This window comes from Schistocerca nitens, chromosome 10, assembly GCF_023898315.1.
Source record: "Schistocerca nitens isolate TAMUIC-IGC-003100 chromosome 10, iqSchNite1.1, whole genome shotgun sequence".
NCBI lineage: Eukaryota > Metazoa > Arthropoda > Insecta > Orthoptera > Acrididae > Schistocerca > Schistocerca nitens.
In genome coordinates this window covers 129,954,131-129,978,009 of record NC_064623.1, presented here as the reverse complement: position 1 = coordinate 129,978,009, position 23,879 = coordinate 129,954,131, and the positions used below count along the sequence as shown (strand labels likewise).

General features: G+C 37.4%; 1 protein-coding gene across 3 annotated transcripts in view; it reads left to right on the top strand.

Moving 5' to 3' along the window:
• The window catches only part of LOC126210540 (uncharacterized), a 199,876-nt gene extending 182,656 nt beyond the window's left edge, over positions 1 to 17,220 (top strand). For all 3 annotated transcript variants that reach the window (XR_007540695.1, XR_007540694.1, XM_049939792.1), the window contains 2 exons: positions 18 to 158; positions 16,950 to 17,220. The gene's annotated coding sequence lies outside the window, so the exon portion shown is untranslated. The remainder of the gene's footprint in view (positions 1 to 17; positions 159 to 16,949) is intronic.
• The last annotated feature ends 6,659 nt before the right edge of the window (positions 17,221 to 23,879 follow it).

Genomic DNA, 23,879 nt, shown 5'->3' with positions numbered 1-23,879 from the left:
TTATCTAAATATTTCAGATTTGTGCTGATCCTGACCTGTGGAGCAAGAGATGAAAAATATCCTGACAAGAGGTGAACACGGTGAATTTAGTACAACTTCATGATCGTATCACTAACTATATCAGACTACTGCAGTTGTCGAGGGGATTCTTAAGAAAGGTATAAAATATTTCTTCTTAACAAGTGTGATAAGAACCTGAGTTCTAATTATCCAGGCAGCTGGCACTCTCATGGGAAGGGGTATATACATACAGAATCAACAACATAAACTAAATTATTGCAGGACATGGGTTAGATAATTATGTATCGAGTAAGGTAGTCATGGAGAGAAAGGGCCCACCCTTGGCCAGTACAGTAACAAAGTTGGTAAGCTAATATGAAATCGCACTTTAAATGCAGTTTCAAACAAAACTGTATACTGCAGAGAAACAAAAGCTGAATGAAGTGAGAATGAGTAAGAACGGCTATGCAGGGAGTGTTTAAGCAAACACTTTACCTGCCAAATTTCCAGGAAAAGAAATAAAAATCCAGTAATGTTTTGTCCTATGTAGTCAGTCAGGAAATTAAAATCTATTCTTCGTGTTGCTTGTTCATCACACTGACGTGAATTTTTTATTTATTTATTTATTCATCCGTAGACAACTTGTGTTGTATGGATGTCGTCAACTGTATACATGCTATGAGTATATACATAATAGTACTTCTGGTAGTACATATTTCTATGGTGAAACTTAATCGTTTGTACACAAAACAAATACAGACCAATCTTAGTTACAAATAAATATAAATTTACAAATGTATTCTTGCATGGATTACATAAAACAAATACATACCAGTCTTAATTAAAGATAAATATAAATTTACAAAGGTACTCTTGCATGAATTGAGGTGAACACATGTCATTTACAGTATTCTTTGAAAGTATAGTACCATTTATCTGCTAAATAATTTTTTGCAGCTTTCCTAAAGGCATGTATTCCAGTTTCAGCTTTGATCTCCTCTGGAAGTTTATTATACATTTTTAATCCATTAAATAATAAACTATTTTGGGTTTTTGTTTTGTTTTTTCGTATGAGATGCAAATGGTGGCAGGATCTAGTCCAGTGTTGGTGTATAGATCTGTTTTGTGTGTACTGGTCAATGTGTTACTTTATATATATCACAGTCTGAAAGATGTATTCACATGGTACTGTCAAGATTCCCATGGTTTTGAATAAATCAGTACAGTGAGCTCTCTTGCTGCTTTTTGTTATTATTCGTACTGCCCTCTTTTGCAGCTTGAAAATTGCTTGTATGTTCTGCACATTTGTACCCCAGAAGGTTATGCCATAACTAATTATTGAATGTACGTATGCAAAGTATGTCGTCTTAGCACATGAACTATTACATACTGACATAATTATCCTGAGTGCATAGCAAGCAGTAGCAATTTTCTTTTCTAGTGCTGCAATATGGTCAATCCAGTTAAGCTGTGAGTCAACATGCATTCCTAGGAATTTTGTGTTTGTGACACAATCTATAAGTTCATCTTTAACTTTTAGGCCTATGCCATTATGTTTTTTATTTATGTGGAAATTAATACTGTTTGTTTTTTTAATATTGAGGGTTAATTTGTTGCTTACTACCCACTTGCATACATGATCGAGAGTTTCTTCAGCTTTGTCTCTCAATTTGTCTGGTGACTCGTCACTGATAAGGATGCTGCTATCATCTGCAAATAGTATTGCTTCCCCGTATTTGACACTCTGGGGAAAATCATTGATATATATTAGGAAGAGTATTGGCCCTAACACACTCCCCTGAGGGACTCCTATGTTAATATGTTCTGGTTTGGAAATGTGTTTTGTCAATCTGCTGAACTTCGTTTGTGAGATCTCTACACACTGTACCCTATTTTCCAAGTACGATTGAAACCAATTATTTACTGTTCCCCTTATTCCTAGTGCCTCCATTTTGTTTAGTAGTATTTTGTGGTCTACCGTGTCAAATGCTTTGCTAAGGTCAAGGAATATGCCTGTTACATGTTCACCTTCGTCAAGTGCTTCTAAGACAAAATTTGTGAAGTGAGCTACTGCTGAACCTGTGCTTCTTCCTGGCCTGAAACCAAACTGTTCTTTACACAGTAGGTTGTACTTGTTTCGGAAATCCATTAGTCTCTTTTTCATTATATTTTCTATTACCTTGGAAAGGATGAGAGTAATGAGATGGGCCTATAGTTTTCTATATTTTCTGGATCGCCTTTCTTAAATAGAGGCAGGACTTTTGCACATTTTAAGTATTCTGGGAAGCAGCCTGCAGTGAAAGATTCATTTATGATGTGTGCCAAAGGATGTTGTATGCTGTCAATGCAGTCCTTCAGTAAGCACACTGGCACTTCATCTAAACCTGCTGATGTTTTATTCTTTAGATTCTTCACAACCATCCTTACTTCTTCTGTAGAAGTCGGTAACAGTAACATTGAGTTATCCATATAGTTCAATTTTTGTTCAGGCTGTTTTTTGCCAAACTTTTGCTGTAGCTTGGTAGCAACACTGCTGAAGTACTCATTTACAGTATTTACTAGTGTATTTGGGTTATGTATAATAGCACCATTATGTTTAATTTGAATGTTTACTGTTTTTAATTTATTACTGTTTGTTTCCTGTTTGGTAACAGTCCAGGCTGCTCTAATTTTATTTTCTGCCTTTTCTATAATACTGTCATTGTGGGCTTTTTTTGCATCTCGTAATACTCTTCTGTATATTCTTTTGTATGTGTGGTAGTAGTTCAGGAAACCAGGATCACTATGGTAGTTTTTTAACCTGTTCAGTTGTTTGAGTGTTGCAGAGGATTTCCTTATTCCTTTGGTCACCCAGGTATTTCTTTTGTGTGAGTGTACTGCAGTTTGCACCTTTGGGAATGCTTCATCAAATCTAAGTTTAAATAGTGACATGAATTTAGAAAATTTCTTATTTACACTAGTTTCAGCATACACTTATTCCCAAGTTATACAGTTTATTTGCTTGGCAAATTCTGATCTGTTTGGTTTGGAGAAAACCCATCTGTATGTGTGTGTTTTAGTTGTATTGTCTATATTTATGTTTAATTTTAGGATTTGACAGGAGTGATCAGAAAGGCCAAGGTTATCTACAATAATTTCAAAACTTTCTTTATCTATGTCTGTGATGATGTGATCAATTGTTGATGATGAGGTTTTGGCTATCCTCGTGGCTCTGTTAACTAATGGTGATAACTTATAACAGCGCAATATATTCAAGAATGAGTTACAGAATCTATCTGGGTTTTGTGTGTTTATATTTAAGTCTCCACAAATGAGAACCTTCCCTTTAGGATTCGAAGCCATGTCTAGAATCTGGATTAGTTTTGCAGTGAAAGTATCTATATCACCACTGGGTGAACGGTAAATACATATTATAGTTAACCTTTGTGCCTCATCTGTCTTGCTTATCTCTATGGCTGATATTTCTGTGTGTTTTTCCTCACTTACAGAATTAATATCATTTCTGATTTTATAGGCAATTCCTTGCTTAACATATATACATGATCCACCACCTCTAATGGTGGTTCTACTATAATTACATGCTAGTATATATGAGTTTAAATTTATTAATGTTATTTCAGTTCCTCTACACCAATGTTCAGTAATGCAAGTGACTGAACTGTTTAAAGTTTGTAGTTCCACTTCTAATTGTTGCACTTTGTTTCTGATAGATTGTATATTTTGATGAAAGACTGAGAAACGAGCACAGCTTACCTTGCCTGTATCTTTTGTTTGCATTTTGTTGACAGTGACTGATGCTTTGCGCCAGTTTGTCCCAGTTTTTTTCTCCTCTTGGTGCTGAACCATAAAAAATCCTGCTTTGGAGTGATGTACTTTCTTGTCCTCTGGCTCCTTCTGATGGGGTGTGGTTTAGCTGGTGGCTTCTCCATTGGTACTGTCGTTTCTGGTGCTACTGCTGTTGTTGGCTTTGCTGTTGTCTGTCCCACTGTTGCTGTGTCTCCTGTTCTTATTGTTAGTGGTGGTGGGGAAGGTTCTGCTGATGTCAGTTCTGCTGCTGACGAGATGACTGCCTTTGTTGATTTTACTTGTACTGTGGAATGTTCTATTACTGATAAGGTGGAATATAATGATATGCGACCAAATAAACTATATGCTGTCCTCTGAATTCACATCTCCTAAACAATGGTGACCACAGTTCTTATTGAATGCCACATGGGCATAAAAATGATGGACTTACGAGACTCCAAGTTCAAAAAGCAAGTTCCTTGGTACAGGAAAGGTATGGACATGATGGAATATCTATTAGAAACATATTGATTATGCAAAATAATCAACTACTGCTCCAGCAAGCGTTTATTGTTTTTATTATAGATCTTCAGATCAGTAATGTGGCCAATAATAATGGAAAAACACAATTTATCCATTTTAAGGAGCGTTGACTTTTTCTTGACTAGGATCAACTTACTGTACAATTATGGATTTTGGCTGCTTATTACATTTTGAAGACCAAACTACTACTCTGTTAGAAGCAATGTGATTCTACATATGAGGATTTCGTGAAATTCAGCTCTAAAAGGCTATAGTTAATGAGGTCCAGGTTGATTGTGGTTTTTGTGTCAAGGAAACTGCAGGGCTTCATAGTAAATAAACTGATATAAAATACGAGAGCAGCATGTGATTGAACTAAAGTTGTTACCAAAGGGAATTCAGTACATTGTTCGCAGTGAGGAAACTTGTGATTAAAATATCATCAGACATTTCTCAGGAAAGTGCGAAAAGTCCATTGCAGTTAAGAAAATATGTAAATGACCATTACATAACCCATACCTCTTTGCAGAGCAAGGCTGAGTCACTAGCAAATTATGAATTGCAGGAAGACCTGTAAATTGCATCACCTTTTGTCAACTGTCAGCTGACCTCTGCAATGTAACCATATGTTACTACAATTAGATAAAAAGACTTAACGACAATCTGAGAAAGAACGAAACCTCTCAGAGCTGTGAAACGTATAAAGGATTGCATCTGGAGGGCTTTTAAATCTAGTGACCACATAAATCTAAGTATGCGGTGTACAGGTGCCAGACTACAATTTGTTAGAAGAACCTTCAGAGAAAGTAGTTTATCCATGGACGAAGTAAGATAAAATGTTTACATGTTGGTCTTAAAAGTATTGTCTGTCAGTTTGGAAGCTCTACCAAGGTGGACTAATTGAAGATAGGTAGCAATTAAGACCTTCATTTTATGTTTTATTTACGTTTTATAATCTTCATTGGACCACTCTAGCCAACTTATACAAGGAATTTTTCAGTTTCCTGTCAGCCCAGTACTTCATTCTCTCGGATCTCATCCTTTCTTCATCAGAAATCACACTTCCCATTGTCTGTTTGCTGATTCTCATTTCTGGTTTGTCTGTCTGTTAGTTTCCTGATTTTGTTAGTTTTCTTTCTTAGTTCTTCAAATCTTTAGCTCGGGGATATCTTCCTTGATTTCTGTAATCCACTTAATGTTGCACTTACTATTCCACAATTTTTCTATTATTCTCCTGATGATCCTGCTATCTGGTGTTCCGATTAGATGTCCGAAAAATGAAATGCATTTCTTCCTGGTTGTACTCTATACTGGTTCTATTTCCTTGTAGACTGTATCATTTGTAGCTACTCTCCAGTGTCCATCTTTCTGGTACGATTTGTTGATGCACATTCTGATGATTCTTCTCTCTATTTTGAGGATTTTGTCTATTTGGGCAGTGTTAGTTGTTTTGAAGATCGTTTCACTTGCGTATGTTATTTCTGGTTGTGTGACTGTTTTGTAGTGTTTTAATTTTGTTGCTATTGACAGGCTCTTTTTATTGTAGGTGTTCTTGGTGATACATTGTGCTCTAGTCAATTTGTTTATTCTGTTATGCAATGTTGGCTTTTCATTGAAGTTTTATGTTATGATTTCTCCCAGATATTTAAATTTATCTACAATGTTCATTTCTTGGTTTCTGTGGCAATTTTGTTTGAGTTGTGAGTCAGTTAACATGACTGTTTCTTCAAAGAATATTCCAAGACAAATTTTCTGTGCTATTTCCTGTAGTGAGATAACTTGTTGGTTGGTTTCCTGAATACTGTGTAACAAGAGAGCAAGGTCATCAACAAATCCTAGACAATTTAAACTTATGTTGTCTTTGGGTCTTCCAATTTGGATGTTCTTTGACTTAATATTGTACCATTCCCTCATTATGTATTCTAAAGCGCAGTTGAACAGCAGGGGTGCCAAGCAATCTCATGGTCTTAAACCTGTTTTTATGATAAAGGACTCAGATTCCCCCCCCCTCCCCCCTCCCCCCAACCTGACTTTAGATACAGTGTTGGTTAAGGTGAATTCTATCAGTTCAATTAATTTTGTATGGAGCCCAAAATTTGTTAAGATTTTTAACATTGAAGGTCTATGGATACAGTCATACGCTTTTTTAAATTTCACGAAGGTTATTAAAAGAGGTTTATTTCCTTTCTTGTAAAGTGCTATGGCTGATTTTAAAGTGATGATCTGTTCTGCACAGCTCCCCCAAAATCTGAAGCCTCCTTGGTATTCACCTAATTCTTCCTCTAGTTGCTCTTTGATCCTCTTGTATAGGATTCTGGAGAAAATCTTGTATGTGCAGTCTAAGAGAGAGATACCTCTGTAATTATCTGGGTTGCTTTTATCTCCTTTTTAGTGGAGTGGGTGGATTGTGGCTGTGATCCAATGTTTGGGAAACTTTACTGTTATCCAGATTTTTGTTAGGGCATGTATAAGGATGTTTGAACTGTATCACTGGCATATTTCCACATTTCTGGAAACACTTGGTCTTCTCCACATGCCTTATAATTTTTCATCTCTGAGTGTTCTTGGATTGTTGGAGGATTTATGGGATCAGGTGGCTGGGTGTGTCAATATTAATTGCTAAAATTCCTGGGGTTCTTAACAATTCAAAAGTTTATCAAATGCTTTTGCCATGATTTCGGCATTCTCCTTGTCATTATGTGCCATTTTTTCCATCTTCCCTTTTCAGCATTAATGTGGGAGGGGTAAATTTTTGTAATCATCTTTAAAGCATTTTGTTAAAGTCTCTGGAATTGGTTTTATGGTAATTTTCTTCTATTGAGACAATTAGATATTTCTGCGATTGTCTCTTGGTTTGACTGATAATTTGTGTGAACTTTTTCCTGATTTCTGAGGTTGGCTGCATTTTCTTCTGTTTTGTGTGTTTGAAATTTTAACCATGCATGTCTTTTTTTCATGAATTTTGTCACATTCTGAGTTCCACCAGACATGTCTTTTATATGGGTTCAGTGGGGATAAATTTTCTGCTTATTGCCTGAGAATTTGAAACAGTTCTCCTAAATTATATGTCAGTTTTATGTGACTAGTCTATATTTATAATTTATAATTGACTGATGGGGACCGAAGTTCCTCCTCCGTTTATTGCATTTTGGTTTCTTTTTTAGTGGTGTGACAATGTAATGATCTGAACATGTATCTACCTGTCTTAATACTTTAACATTGTAGATTTCCTTTATTGTGCTAAAGTAGTTACATTCATGTCTTATATTAATGTGTTAAACTATCCTTAAGAAAATGTGATTTGGTATTAAGTGAAAATATCTCTGTTCTTGCATATCACCGTAGCAAGCAGTGTTAGTATATTTGTTATCTCAATTTAAATGCCATCTTGCTTCTGTTTAGAATACAATTATTTTAGCTTTTATCCTCAAACTACTCGTACCACAAATGTTGTAGGACATGCCATAGATATATTTTATTTTTGCAGGTTAAATATTCCATTTAAAAGCGAAAATATAGAAATGACTGGTTTCGCTATAAAATTCGACCATACTGCCTTGTGAGGAAGGTTATATAGTACACTGTAATGTAAGTTTTGTCATTTGCTATTGATTCCAAATATGTAATTAATTTTACATCTTTTTGATCTGTCATTCAGAGTAATTTTCCAGTCACATCTGCGCGCGCGCACACACGCGCGCGCGCACACGCGCGCGCGCGCGCACACGCGCGCGCACACGCGCGCGCGCGCGCACGCGCGCGCGCGCGCGCACGCGCGCACACACACAGTGCAGCGGGAATGACAGGATGGGCTAATCATATGCAGTATACTATTGACCACATATCAGAAATAATATCACAAGGTCTTAAGTATCATACAGTATGTGACACTTAACCAGAAAACAGACAGCACTTTTTCAAAAATTGCAAGATGGGAAATATAGTTTCTGTGGAGTCAGTTTGATCATAGTGGCTCCAATAACAGTGACTACTGCATATTATCTTATTCTGCACCAAGGACACAAAAGTATAAAATACCTATCAACATTGTGCCGGACCTCAACAGCTCAATGTGGCATGGACTCAACAAGTTGCTGGAAGTCCCCTGCAGAAATACTGAGCCAAGATGTGTCTGTAGCTGTCCATAAATGCTGGCGCAGGATGCTGTGCACGATTATGTCCCATAAATACACAGCGGCATTCATATTGGGTGATCTGGGTGGCCAAATCATTTGCTCGTATTGTCCAGAATGTTCTTCAGGCAAGTCACACAGTTGTGGCCCGGTGACATGTTTGGGAACACAAAGCCCACGAATGGCCGCAAATTGTCTGAGTGGCCTGACTTGACCATTTCCAGTCAGTGATCAATTCAGTTGGATCAGACATAGCCCACACCATTATGAAACCACCATCAGCTTGCTCAGTGCCTTCTTGACAACTAGGATCCCTAGCTTCGTCGGGTGTGTGCCACACTCAAAACCTACCATCGGCTCCTACAAAAATTGGGTAACTGTGGCCTGGTCGGGTGAGTCCCAGTCATCTGGGGTCCAACCGATGGTCATGAGCCCAGGAGAGGTGCTGCAGGCGATGTCGTGCTGTTAGCAAAGCACTCACATCAGTCGTCTGCTGCCATTGTCCATTATTGCTGAATTTTGGTGCACTGTCCTAACCAATAAGTTGGTGGTACATCCCACATTAATTTCTGTGGTGATTTCACACAGGGTTGCTTGTCTGTTAGCATTGACAATTCTACATAAACACTGCTGCTCTCGGTTGTTGAGTGGAGGACGTCGGTCACTGCATTGTCTGTGGTGAGAGGTAATGCCTGAAATTTGGTATTCTCGGTACACTCTTGACACTGTGCATCTGGGAATATTGAATTCCCTAATGATTTCCAAAATGTAATGTCCCTCACATCTATCTCCAGTTACCATTCTGTGTTCAGATCTGTTAATTCACGTTGTGCACCCATAATAATGTTTGAAACCTTTCCACATGGATCACATGACAGTTCTGCCAATGCACTGCCCTTATATACCTTGTGTGCACAGTACTGTCATCTGTGTATGTGCATTTTGCTGTGTCATTACTTTTGTCACCTCAGTGTACACTGGTGTGCAAAACATAAAGATGAAAGTAAATTTTGCATCATGTCACTGCCATGTAACATAACCCAATGAAACTTGGGCGATACACAAGATGATCTGCTACAGTATAGTACAAAAGTTAACTGAAAGAAATATGCAATGCAGTTAACAGAAATGACACTTTCAGTAAGAGATAATCATTATACTGAAGTCTTTATCTACATCAATACCCTGAAAACCACTGTGAGGCGCATGACAGAGGGTACATCCTCCAATTGTACCAGTTATTCCTGTTCCATTCACGTATGGAGCATGGGAAGAATGTTTGAATGCCTCTGTGCTTGCAGTAATTATTCTGATCTCATTTTCACAATCTCTGTTTGAGCCCTATGTGAGCTTTAGCCTGTTCTTCAAACTTAGACAAACTATCCTGAGAAAGTCTATTAACTATCTTCAAGTCTTCCAGTTCAGTTCCTTCAGTATCTCTGTGACTCTCCCATGGATTAAACAAACCTGTGTCAAGTCATGCTGTCCTTGTCTGTACACGTTCAATACCCTGTTAGTCCTATCTGGTATAGGTCATACACACTTGAGCACTATTCCATAACCGGTTGCATGAGTGATTTGTAAGTAATCTCCTTTGCAGACTGATTGCACTTCCTTAGCATTCTACCAATAAATCGAAGTCTACCACCTGCTTTACCCACAACTGAACCTATGTGATCATTCCATTTCATATTCCTACAAAAGTTACACCCAGGCATTTGTATGAGTTGGCCAGTTCCAACAGTGACTCATTAATATTACGAGGGCGGTTCAGAAAGTAACCTCCGATTGGTCACAGTGCGGGTTGTGGGGGGAGTAGCGACGCCATCTGTGCGTTCATGCACTCAACAGGTCAGTCGGCATAAAGCCGTGGTAGAGTGAACGTTGTACCTGCGCTAGTTTAGTTTTTGTGGCAGTTTGAAATGTGTGCTGCAATAGAAAACCCCGCCAAATGTGAAGTGCGTGCTGTCATAAGGCTTTTTACAGCCAAAGGATATTCTGCAGCAGCTATTCATCGTGAGCTTTGTGCCGTGTACGGACCAAGAGTTATGAGTGAAGGAGTTGTCCGTGAATGGGTACGTTTATTTAAAAGTGGACGAGAAAACGTTCATGATGAAGAGAGGAGTGGTAGACCATCATTGGTGACTGACGAACTCGTTCAGACAGTTGATGCAAAAGTTCGTGAAAATCGACGTTTCTCAATGTCGGAGTTGTCTACTGGTTTTCCACAGATTTCTAAGACTCTTGTACGAGATAGTGACAGCAAGATTGTGTTACTGTAAGTTCTGTGCACGATGGGTGCCCAAAATTCTTACCGACCACCACAAAACTCAAAGAATGGCCTCTGCATTACACTTTCTGTCACGTTATGAGGACGAAGGAAAACCATTGTTAAACAGAATCGTGACCGGTGACGAAACCTGGATTAAGTACGTGAACCCTGAGACAAAAGAACAATCAAAGATGTGGGCACATTCAAATTCGCCTACCAAACCAAGAAAAGCCTCGCAAGATTTTTCTGCCAGAAAACTGATGGCAACGGTGTTTTGGGATGCCAAAGGGGTGTTGTTGGTTGAATTCATGGAACGTGGTACGACCATTAATCAAGACGTGTACTGTGAAACAATAAAAAAGTTACGATGGGCTATACAGAACAAACGCCGTGGTATGCTGACTTCCGGTATCGTTTTTTTGCACGATAACGCCCGTCCTCACTCTGCTCGCAGAACAACGGCCCTTCTTGAGTCCTTCAAGTGGGACGTTATCAACCATCCACCTTACAGCCCAGACCTGGCGCCAAGTGATTATCACCTCTTCATGCATTTGAAGAAATGGCTCGGGTCACAGCGGTTTGATGACGACGAAGAGCTCAAAGATGCGGTCACAGGCTGGCTCCAGGCACAAGCGGGCGATTTTTATGCAGAAGGAATTTCAAAGCTTGTGAAGAGATACGATAAGTGCCTCAATCGCTATGGAGACTATGTAGAAATATAGTGCAAAGATGTAGTTGTAAGATGTATATATTAAAATATTTTTATTTAACTTGGTGTATTTTTTTAAATCAACCGGAGGTTACTTTCTGAATGGCCCTCGTATAATCACAGGATACTACATTTCTTTTTCGTTTTGTGAAGTGCAAAATTTTGTATTTCTGAACATTTAGAGCAAGTTTCCAATCTCAGCACCACATTGAAATCTTATCAAGATGTGACTGAATATTTGTGTAGCTTGTTTCAGATAGTACTTCATTACAGATATGCAAAAAGCCTGATTTTACTATTAATATTGTCTGCAAGCTCATTAATATACAACATGAACAGCAAGGGTCCCAACACACTTCCCTGAGGCACACCCAAAGGTACTCCTACATCTGATGATGACTCTCCATCTCTCCATGCAGGATAACATGCCATGTCCTCACTCAAGTCACAAATTTCACTTGATACCCTGTATGATCATACTTTTGAAAATAAGTGTAGGTGTGGTACTGAGTCATATGCTTTTTGGAAATCAAGTAGTATTGCTTCTACCTAGTTGCCTTCATCCAAAGCTTTCAGTTTGTCTTGTCAGAAAAGAGTGATTTGGATTTCACATGATCGATGTTTCTGAAATCCCTGCTCGATGCCATTGAGGTGGTCATTCTGTTCAAGATACCTCATTGTGTTAAAGCTCAGTATATGTTCTAAGATTCTACAACAAATAAACAAGGATACTTGATGGTAGTTTTGTGGATCACTTCTGCTACCATTTTTGTAGACGGATGTGACCTGTGCATTTTTCCAAGAACTGGGCACAGTTTTTTGTTTGAGGGATTTATGACAGATTATAGTGAGAAGAGGGGCTAAGTTGGCCGCTAATTTGCATAGAACCTGACAGGGATTCCATCAGGGCCTGGAGCTTTGTTAAATTTTAACTATTTCAGCTGTTTCTCAGTGGTACGGCCATTAAATTGGTGCAATTCTCCTGGTTTTTTTTTGCTATCCTCAGCTTCAGTTCGTATCTCATTCATTAGGGCTGGACACTAACTTTGGTGCCACTAACAGCCTTCACATAATGACTAGAATTTCTTTAGATTTTGTAAAATGTCATTTGACAATATTATGCTATGTTAGTCACTGAAGGCATCAAGCATTGCTCTCCTGACAGCCAAACGCGTTTCATTCAGCATCTCTGTCTACAGGTCTACACTTTGTTTTATGCCTATTATGCAGTAGTATCTGTTTCCTTACAGTGACTGTATCGTGGAGATTCCCTCTCAATATGAACTGTTGTACTGGCACGTATCTATCCAGTGCAGTATCACTATGATTCACCCAGGAATGGTCTGTTGAACATCATAAAACCAGAGACATGACTCTTAATAGGGTGTGTGTTCATTATGGACAGAAGTGCATGTTCTTCAATGTACTCCCAAGTTGGCCACAAGGTTGGTAACGAGTTCTTATTTGTAGGGTTTCATTTTCCACCAGCACGGCTGACAAGTACTGGATGGTCATTGGTGCATGTGGACATGCTGCAATATGTCTCCTGAATGTACCCCACACATCCACGCATGCTCAGTGATATTTTAGTTGGGAGGGGTTGCAGGCTTAATCCATTTGCTGAACACCTCCTCATTGAGAGCTCCGCTTCACCTGCACTGTTCAATGCAGTCGCACATTATCATGACTAAAATTTAAGTCAGGGCCAAACACACCCCTGGAACGATACACATGTGGAAGTAGTACAGTGTCACAGTAACGTTGACTGGTGAGTGTACATGTTCAAAGATTTGGAGATTGGTATGCCCATGCAACATTATGGCTCCCTACAGCATAACACCTGGACTACCAAAACGATTAAGTTTGGTTGTGGTGTATGCGTCCTCATATGGAAAGAGACGTTTTACTGTGTGGGGGACCATAATGTTGCACAAGAGATTTACTGGCCTCCAAACTTTTGAGCACAGTATACTCGCTGGGCAATGTTATTGTGACATTTTACTGTTTCCAAATGTGTGTCTTTTTAGGTGTGCGTTCAACCCTGACCACATTGAACTGTAAAAGTGGGAGCGGCTCTGGGAATGAGAAGATATTTGGCAAATGGACTTACCTTCCTGTTCCCTTGACTTAAATCCCAACCACATCCACATGCACTAATGACTGTGCAGCAGTTCTTAACTACACTGGTGAAGTAATTGAATGCCCTACCACAAGAACTCCTCACCAACCTTGTGGCCAGTATTGGAGCATGTTCTAGAGTGAAGATGGCCGTCCTTGGTAATCACATGCGCTATTAAGAACCATGTCCCGTCTTTCTTAATGTTCAGTGGACCATTGAGAACCACAGTAACTGCACTGTAATTACTATCTTTGAATAAAAGTGTCATTTCTATTCATCTCATTGTATATTGCTTTGTTACCTTCAGTACTATACTGTAGGGCTCCTATGTATGCTCAGTTTCATTGAAGTATGTTACTTGACAGTGACACATCATGCAAAATTTACTTTCATCCTAAAGTATTACACACCATTGTTACCATTTCAGTAATATGTTACTTACATTGAAATTTAAATATTACTTGCATTTAATTTTGCATAAGCACATTACATTGCATCTACTCACTTTAATGCAAAAGTCACAACTATTATGACTTTGTAGCATTCAGCACCCTTAATGTAATCTTCAGATAACATAGCAATACATTTCAAGAGCTAAAACTCTCATTGAGCTGGATGTAATGCTAAAAAAATCATATCTTCACCATTATTTTACTTTCTGGGCTGCTGAGCTGGCTACCACTTCTTTTCTTTCAGAATGTGTGAATATGAATGATTTAATCTCTGTGATGTAAGCCACACGATTATAAAAGAAACTTAAATTTCTTTTCTTTAGCTTTGTTCTCTGTCCAACAGCTCAAATTAATTTTACATCACTTATTGGTAATGTTAATATTTTCTTTTGTCTTAGTCTACAGAATCATACTGAAATCTGCACCTGCATCCAGCAGCTGTGACCATTATCTCATTTACATTAATGTTAAACACTTGGTTGTTTCTGTTTATTCTGCTTTGACTTGTTACTTCGTTATATGGTAATAGTTTTCACTGCATTTGTAGCTTTGCCCAGTGATATGCAATGCAACTGACCATTTTTTAGTTTTTTCTGTCCATTTTGTATATGTCCACCTTCATTCCTGTTTATTTCATCATTATCGAGTTCTTGTCCATTATTTCTGTTGTTGTTCTAACATCTTTTCAGTCCACATCTCCAATTTGTGTCATTTCAAACAGGTTGGTGTCTGTGATTACATTGTGACGGTCAATGTCTAATTCTGTTATTCAAGCGTTCAGTGGTTTCTTTTCTGTTTCTGTCTCTGTTCTCATGTCACATATCACTTCCGTTTGATCTTACTTTGTCACACGTTTGTTGATTCCATGATTTACTGCGTCACCTTGTGTTGTGTCAACTTTGAGCATGTGTGGCTCTGTGATTTTCCTTTGGCTTGTGTTGTTGAGAACAAGTAAAATTGCCTCCAAGTCATGGTCTGGTACCATTAACAATTTTTGTCACATGTTTAGTGGAAGTTCATTATTCAGAACTCTCAAAGTGACCAGTTTTGATATATCTTGGTGTCCGTGTATGGCCTTGTTTGGAAATTTTTCAAAGTATCTGCAGAGAACGGAACTTCTCCTTACATATGACCTTCGACAAGTCTAATTTTCTCATTCTCTGTCTAATTTTGTAGCAGTCCGTGGGTGTTCAAACACACATTTCTTTTACTTGGGCTGCACTTTCATTTACACCTTTTTTGACATTTTTCTGGACATTGATGATTTCCACGACTCTTTTTTAATTCCTTACAAACTGTTCATTGTATCTTGTCCACATTTTCGTAAATTTCACATGTGTGTTCATCTGCTTTTTTCTTAGGCATAAATTTGCAATCTGATTAGTGCTATAAGATGTCCATCTGTTTGTGACTTGTAAACTCGAAAAGCTTCTAGACCCTCGTCCTACAATTCTTTGGCTTGTGATCTTGTCCATTCAGTGTAATTTTGTCATGTGGATCATGCCATTCTTTGAAGTTGCAATTGAAAATTTTTACAGATGGATTGTACTTCTGAATCTCCTGCAATTGTTACAGTCAGATCTTTTGTTTGATCAGCTTACTTACTTGTCCACTTGAAATAGTATTTTTCAGTTAACACTTAGCTTTCATACACATTATGTAATTTTAACTGTTGTGTACTATTTCATTTCAGTTGCAACAAATAAATATTTGTTGATTACCAATTTGTATAATTAACATAGCTGCAGTTCAGTAATGTTTGAGATTGCATGCACGGTTGCTCATGTTCTCAGCTCAGCATCAACCATTACTTGAAGTGCATGGTCTAGCTATACCTTTTCACTCATCAAGGAATAAAAATTTCTACCACAGTCCATGCACTATCTCCTTTAATTCCATGGTTGATTTGCACATTTTTATTCATGTGGTGGTCGTTCTTCATTGTTGGTCATGTACTGCTTCCGTCTTTGTTAGTAGTTAACTCCATAAAGTAAAAAAAAAAAAAATAAAGGATTAGTTTTACATAAATTCACTCTCATTATATTCTAAATTTAATTCTAGTTGCGAAACTATTCTTCTAAATCCAGAGCAACAGTGTTTTTGAAGTTCTTGTCTGTGTTAAGATATAATATAAAAGAAATCTCTTCACTCTTTCTGTTGACCTGAGCCGGCTGCTGTTAATTTTTTTTTTCAAACTACGTGATATGAGAGTTGTCCAAAAAGTGTTCCACAATTTTTCTCAGAATGTTTATTCTTAAGTTACAATTCGCCAACAGTATAAGCATCATTTATTTTGCATGTTCTATCATATATAGCGTGTTCAAAAAAAAGTGTTGAATACTTTGAGAGCTGGTAGTGCTCATTGAAACAAGAAAAATAAGTCCAATAAACATGGGTTCGGAAATGCATACCTCATGCGATAAACACGTTTAAAGAAGGCGTTAAACATGGCAACTATTCATGACAATGAACCCCTCTGTCCTCCGGCATAAGAAATGATGCACCCACTGAAACACACCCGGTTGTTGTTGTTGTTGTTCTACCTGCAGGCACGCACTGAAGACGCGACCTTGTAGTGTCCAAGCATCGTTGATTGGTGTGGCATAGACTGACAAATTGCTTAGTGTCCCCATTACCAAAAGTCTAGGGGACTGAGGCACAGCCTCCAGCAAGGTAGGCGGTACATAAATGAAAAAGTCCAGAGCATGTGCCCCAGTTAACCTTTGTGGTAGTATATGTGGCCCTATTAATATATCGCCAAGTACTCCTGCCCATACTTTCATTAAGAATCAGTGTGGATGCCGCTTTCCTGAATTGCTTAGGAATTCACATCTGGCCATACATGCCGGTCATTTGACTCTAAGTTTATTTACATGGAAATTCAAAATTATAGTTAATATTTGTGTGTACTTATGTTTAAGCTGTTGTAACATAAATAACGTTATTACTTTTTCAGAATGTTGACAATGTAGAAGAAGAATTATGGAAAGAATCTAGTTTTGAAATAATTGAAAAGCTAAAAACATGGTTAAAAAGCTGGATGAAATGTTAAATGAACTGGCAAATTTGAAAGAAATTGTTAAGAAGTCTTCAAATCAGGAAACTGTTTGTAGAAAATGTTCATGTCACTGCCACTCCACACAAGCAACTGTTACGAAAAGCAGTGGCAGTACAGAAACAAATAGTTTGGAACAGATAGGAATTAAGGTATAGGAATTACGGTCAGCCCTGAGCACCTTTGTTATTTAGCCTTCGAGCTCTCCTTAGTGGATATCCACTAAGGTGAGCTCGAAGGCTAAATAACAAAGGTGCTCAGGGCTGATTTACCTTAATTCCTATCTGTTCCAAATTATTTGTTTCTGTACTCAGTATGCATATGAGTCTTAGGAAGAGTACAAAATAACTTAAAACTCCTCGACATGGATCTGCTAAAAAGACGAACACCCAAGGAAGAATTTCTGGAAATTCATTTGTCAGTTGATACATTTACATTGACATACGTAAATGGCTGAAGTTATTGAAATGACATGTATTTTATGTTTTTACCATTTTTAGTTCTTGGATATTTAAAATGATCATTGTGTAAAATAATTGTGAAACTCTTTGATGGAGGTTTAAATGCTTGATTTAATTTTGTAAATATGTATGAAAGTTTTAATAAAACTCACCTATATTAAGGGGCTCCGGAAAGGCTCAAAATCATGAAAAGTTCAATTTTTACTTTTTTGCGTTTTCTGAATCTGCAGACTATTACCTTTTAAGGGACTAGTGCAGCAGGGGATACAACCCGTCGGCTTTGAACAATGACGTCACAAGTCGCCAGAGAGCATGTATTACAGAGATGAAAGAGCTGAGGAGAATGTTGAGAAACAAAGGAATGCGAGAGAGATAAACATTGATCTTGTCAAAAGCATAAGTGTTTTTTGACTTAAAAAAAAAATCTCACGAGATAGAATAAACTGATCCTACTTTATTAAGCAATATCTTGTCAAAAGCCGAGAAGCGATTGTTCTTAATGTTCTAGCTCCCTTCAGTACGTAATAAGTGTTTTTTGACTTAAAAAAAAAAAATCTCGCGAGATAGAATAAACTGATCCTACTTTATTAAGCAGCTCCCTTCAGTACCTAATAACTGTTTTTTGCCTTTTTTTAAAAAAAAAAATCTCACGAGATAGAATAAACTGATCCTACTTTATTAAGCAATATCTTGTCAAAAGCCGAGAAGTGATTCTTCTTAATGTTCTAGCTCCCTTCAGTACGTAATAAGTTTTTTGGCTTTTTTGAAAAAAAAAAAAATCTCACGAGATAGAATAAACTGATCCTACTTTATTAAGCAATAGTGTTTTTTGGCTTTTAAAAAAAAAAAATCTCACGAGATAGAATAAACTGATCCTACTTTATTAAGCAATCAGTAAAAAAACGAAATGGAAAGATAACAGCAAAAGCTGTTATGTTTTAGTTTAGTTTTTTTTATTGATTGCTGAATAAAGTAGGATCAGTTTATTCTATCTCGTGAGATTTTTTTAAAAAAAGCCAAAAAACACAATCCACATTACCTCAATATCATTACGAAAAATATTAAGTACAGGACGAATAAAAAACAAACAATTAAGTTAATTAAATCACACATTTAATGATGCACCGAATATCAAGCGATTGCTTTTAGATTAACATTCAATTATTTTAATGATAGTGCTTATTAGAACACAGAACTGCTTTATTATATATGCCTCGAAGTGAAGACATTACGATCTATGACTAAGGAATGACGTCATTGTTCAAAGCCGACGGGTTGTATCCCCTGCTGCACTAGACCCCCTTTTAATAGATATATAATTTATTCAATTCCGAAGACTACAACTATTTTTAATTTTTTTTTTTTTTTTTTTTGAAATGTGTTCTACATGGGCGTGACCCACTGTGGCGCTGTTAAACTGCTGTCAAATGGTGTTATTATTAACGTCTGTGTTCATCAGGTACATTTTAGTTATGTGAGATGAAGTATGTATTGTGGCTAACCTGTGATGGTTCAATATATATCGCTGGTGTGATTGTCAATTGTTTAATGTTTATTTACTCTGTCGTTATCTCGAAAATATTCGTAATTAATTCTGTTTCTTGAGTCTCTGTTTTGTTGAAGTATAATAATGAGTCAAAGTAAAGTTATTAGAAATCCTCTGAAGGCTTTTAAGAAAAGGAGAAATGTTGGAAAGCCAAAGGTATGTGTTATTACTGTAAACAATAAAGACGATAACCAAGTGAGTGAACCTAACCTCTCAAGTACACCTGCCCATAGCAGTCAAAGTGGGAAAGAAAATACTTCACAGAAGAAGCTTGGTTCAATGAGTGAAAACTATGAGTGTTTTATGGGCGAATCGGATGTGAATGAAATATTTGATATGTCGGTTCTCAAAGGAATCTTTTCAAAATGTGTAAGATGTATTCATTGTAGTGAAGTTGGTCTGGAACTCTCCATAATAAAGCACGTAGGACTTGCTAGTGAAATACAACTGAAATGTGATAAGTGTTCATACATGACCACCTTTTGGAACAGTGTTGCAGTAACTGCAACTGAAGAAAATGGTAGCAAAATCTACAAACACAACATTAGATTTGTTTATTCCTTGCGTTCAGTTGGTAAGTGTGCTACTGCAGGTGCAATTTTCTGTGGCATCATGAATCTTCCAAATCCCCCAACCAAGTTTACGACCTATAATAAATTAATAGGGTCTAAAGTAGATGATGTCTGTATAGAATCTATGAAGAACGCTGTGGAAGAGGCAGTAATGGAAAATAATGGTAACAGAGATTTGACTGCAGCATTCAATGGTACCTGGCATAAACGGGGACACACATCTCTTCATGATGTAGTATCTGCCACCAGTATGTATACAGGGAAAGTTTTAGATGTAGCAGTAATATCAAAGTATTGTAGATGTCCACAAAAATATAAAGGTACACATGAAAATAATTGCAAAGCTAACTATAGTGGCAGTAGTGGAGGAATGGAAGTGGCTGGTGTTGCCAGTATATTCCAGCGTTCTGAGGCGTGTGATAAAGTGCGATATGTTAATTACCTTGGTGACGGTGATTCTAAAAGTTTCAAACATGTTCAAGAACTGAAGCCCTATGGTGATGATGTTGTATTGCAGAAATTTGAGTGTATTGGACACATACAGAAGCGAATGGGAACAAGACTTCGGCGACTGAAGGCTTCGTACAAAAAACAAAAACTCAGTGATGGTAAAGGGTTGGATGGGAAGGGAAGGTTAACTGACAGTGTAATTGATAAAATACAGAACTATTATGGAATGGCTATTAGGCAAAATACAAGGTGCGGCTAGAAAAAAACCGGACTGATGCTGGAAAAAACATTTATTTACAATTATTTACAATTTCATGTTATCTCCTTCAATGTACTCTGCTCCTCGGTCTCTACACCGCTCCATACGAATTTTCCACTGTTCATAGCAATGCTGCAGATCATTTTCGGTAAGTCCATACATTACTTCCGTCGCTTTTTCTTTTACTGCTTCAACAGTCTCAAATCTAGTTCCTTTCAAAGCTGACTTGACTTTAGCGAAAAGAAAAAAGTCACGGGGCCAAATCAGGTGAGTAGGGTGGATGATCTAAGATGGGAATGTTGTGTTTTGCCAAAAACGTCTTCACTGACAACGCACTGTGAGCTGGGGCATTGTCTTAGTGAAGGATCCATGACTTTTTTCTCCACAAATCGTTCAGTTTTCTCCGTACTCGCTCACGTAGGGTAGCCAGGACGCTAATGTAGTAATGCTGATTCACTGTTTGTCCATCTGGTACCCAATCAATGTGCACAATCCCTTTGATGTCAAAAAAAAAACAATCATCATTGCCTTGAATTTCGATTTTGACATTCGTGCTTTTTTTTGTCGTGGAGAACCAGGAGTTTTCCAATGCATCGATTGGCGTTTAGTTTCGGGATCGTAAGTAAAAAACCACGATTCATCGCAAGTAATAACATTTTGTAAGAAGGTGGGATCACTTTCAATGTTTTCCAGGATGTCAGAACAAATCATTCTTCGGCGTTCCTTCTGTTCAGTTGTGAGACACTTTGGAACCATTTTTGAACACACTTTGTTCATGTTGAAACTTTAATGAAGAATCTGCCTAACACTTTCCTTGTCAACTCCTGTTAACTCAGACACTGCTCTGATTGCTAAACGGCGATCTTGTCGAACAAGTTTACCGATTTTTTTTCAATGTTTGCATCAGTTTTTGCTGACAATGGTCTGCCAGTGCGAGTGTCATCACTGGTGTCTTCGCGGCCATCTTTAAATCGTTTAAACCACTCAAACACTTGTGTTCGCGACAAACAATCATCGCCGTACACTTGTTGTAACATTACAAACGTTTCACTTGCAGATTTTCCTAGTTTGAAACAAAATTTGATGTTAACACGCTGTTCTTTCTGTACACTCAACATTTTCCGACGCACAGACAAAACGTCAACTACTTAAAACAGACGCCACGGGCAGACTGAGTGCAGGAGGCAGATGAAACTCTAGCAGTAGGCGGAGCTAGAGTCATGTGACAGGCCACGCGACTTTCAGCCTTATTGCATTCGTTTTATTGTTTCACCAGTACTAGTCCGGTTTTTTTCTAGCCACACCTCGTACACAAAGTGTCGACGAAATGAAGAAGGCTGTTTGGGCTCTTTTTTTTTCATACTTCTTCAACCGATGAAAATCCCCAACATAGCTTGTGTCCCAAAGAAGAAGACAGTTGGTGTAAATATAACAAAGGATTGCTAACTGGTGAAGTGTACACTCATAAGCATAGTCAGCCTCATGCAATAATGGAGGTGATAAAACCTATTTTCAGAGACTTAGCAGCACCTGAACTGTTGAAAAAGTGTATTCACGGAAAAACTCAAAACCCCAATGAAAGTGTAAATAGTGTTATATGGTCGAGAATCCCCAAGACTGTATTTGTTGGAATAGAAACACTTCACTTTGGTGTGTATGATGCTGTTGCGACTTTCAATGATGGCAACATTGTAAGGTGCAAGGTATTTAGAAATATGGGAATGATGATAGGATCTAACATGGTACGAGCGATGCTTGCTTTAGACAAGGAACGCCTTCGGGCTGCAGACAGGGCTGTAAAGAGTCTAGAAATACAAGCAAGAGTAAACAGGAGGAGGAACAAGAGGAAGCTGGAGGAGTTTGCAGAGGATGAAGATAATCCATCCTATGGACCTGGAATGCACTAAAAAGTTAATCCAATCTTTGTCGCTCGATTCCCAAAACTTTTATTTTCTCATACTAATTACATGTTTTCTAAGGATCTTCCAAACATATTTGTTTCAGACTTTCAGTAAATGTTACACAATACCTTCTGCATAATTCAACACAGCCTTTTCCAAAAAACTGTATTTTTGAATATATAAATAAAAAATTGCAAAAAAAGTTGTGAATTTTCATTACAATTGAAAAAAAATCATCTTTAATAACTGAACTAAAATTTGTAAAATCCCTGTGTTAAGTTGTAGCCCATATTCCAATAAATAATCTGTAAAAAGTTCAACTTCCTACCTCAAATCCTTTGTGAGGAAAGATGTAATTTATAAGCGTTATTTTAACAGTGCTAGTATAGGGCGTTCCGGAGCCCCTTAAAGAGAAATGCTTTGTTTACATAATTTTAGATTGTATCCTTGCTGAGGAGGGGAGCAGGATCATTTGTAATTTTAAATGCCTTTCCCCCCATGTTACACAATATAATACAGTAAAAGCCAAAGCAGTCACTGCGGTAAAGTCTGTGTTACATGTGTTATACACCAGATATCAGTCAATGATAGGTGAGTGGTTGCCATTCCTTATATCTGTTTGTCATCTCCACCGTGGAATTTCCAGTTCCATAGAATACAGTTAGAACTACTCAGACTGACATAGTGACAAATGTTCAAATGGGAATAGTTATTAGTAGAGGCTAGAACCTAAAATGGGTCTAAATTGGACTTTCACAGAAAAAGTGGGGCCAAATACTACTTTTGCAGAAAAAAACATTTTTTAATTTTTAATTAATGCTAAGGAAAATCACTAATCTGAATTTGCAGATTTTAAGAAAAGAATAAAATTTATACACTGCAGTGAAAAGCAAAGAATATGTATGGTGCAATGTTGCTTGTCTTCATTGCGCTACAATGTTGGCCTGCTGCATTGGTGACACTTGAGTCTACTTAGTCTTGTGGTTCAGAAGATATAAGAAATATAGCCTGTGCTGAAATCAACGCTGTTTGAGAATATGTGTACACACAGCTGTGTTGGGACAAACCCAGCCAGCCATAACTTAAACGCCATCGGGACAATAAAGAAGTATATTGAATGAACAAAGCATTGTCACTTGTGTCTATTTTTTTAGTTTCAGTTCAGTTTATTAGTGTCCTTGTAGTACACCATCAAAATGACATAGGACTTGTCAATAAACATTACAATTTAAAATACATGTACATGAAAATATATAATTGAATTTACTTGTCACTTAGACATTACAATTTTAACAGAACATAAAAATATACAAGTAGGATAACTTAACAAAAAAAAAGAAAAAACAAGCTAGTGATTCTCACATCAAAGATTATTTCCATTCTTACAGTAATACTGTTTCACACTTTCATAGAAACAGCAAGTATTTAAATGTGAGCAATTACATATATTTATTATGTCAGGGAAATACTAACTACACTTTTATTGTCAATGATTCATAAACTCTTCAATACTGTAAAAACTATTGCTCAGTAACATGTTTTTTAATTCTCTTTTAAACATGTGTAGTTTTGGTATTATTTTTAGTTCTTTGGGGAGAGCACTGTAGGGGATTTTGGGTTGGTATAGTACACTTTTGTGATA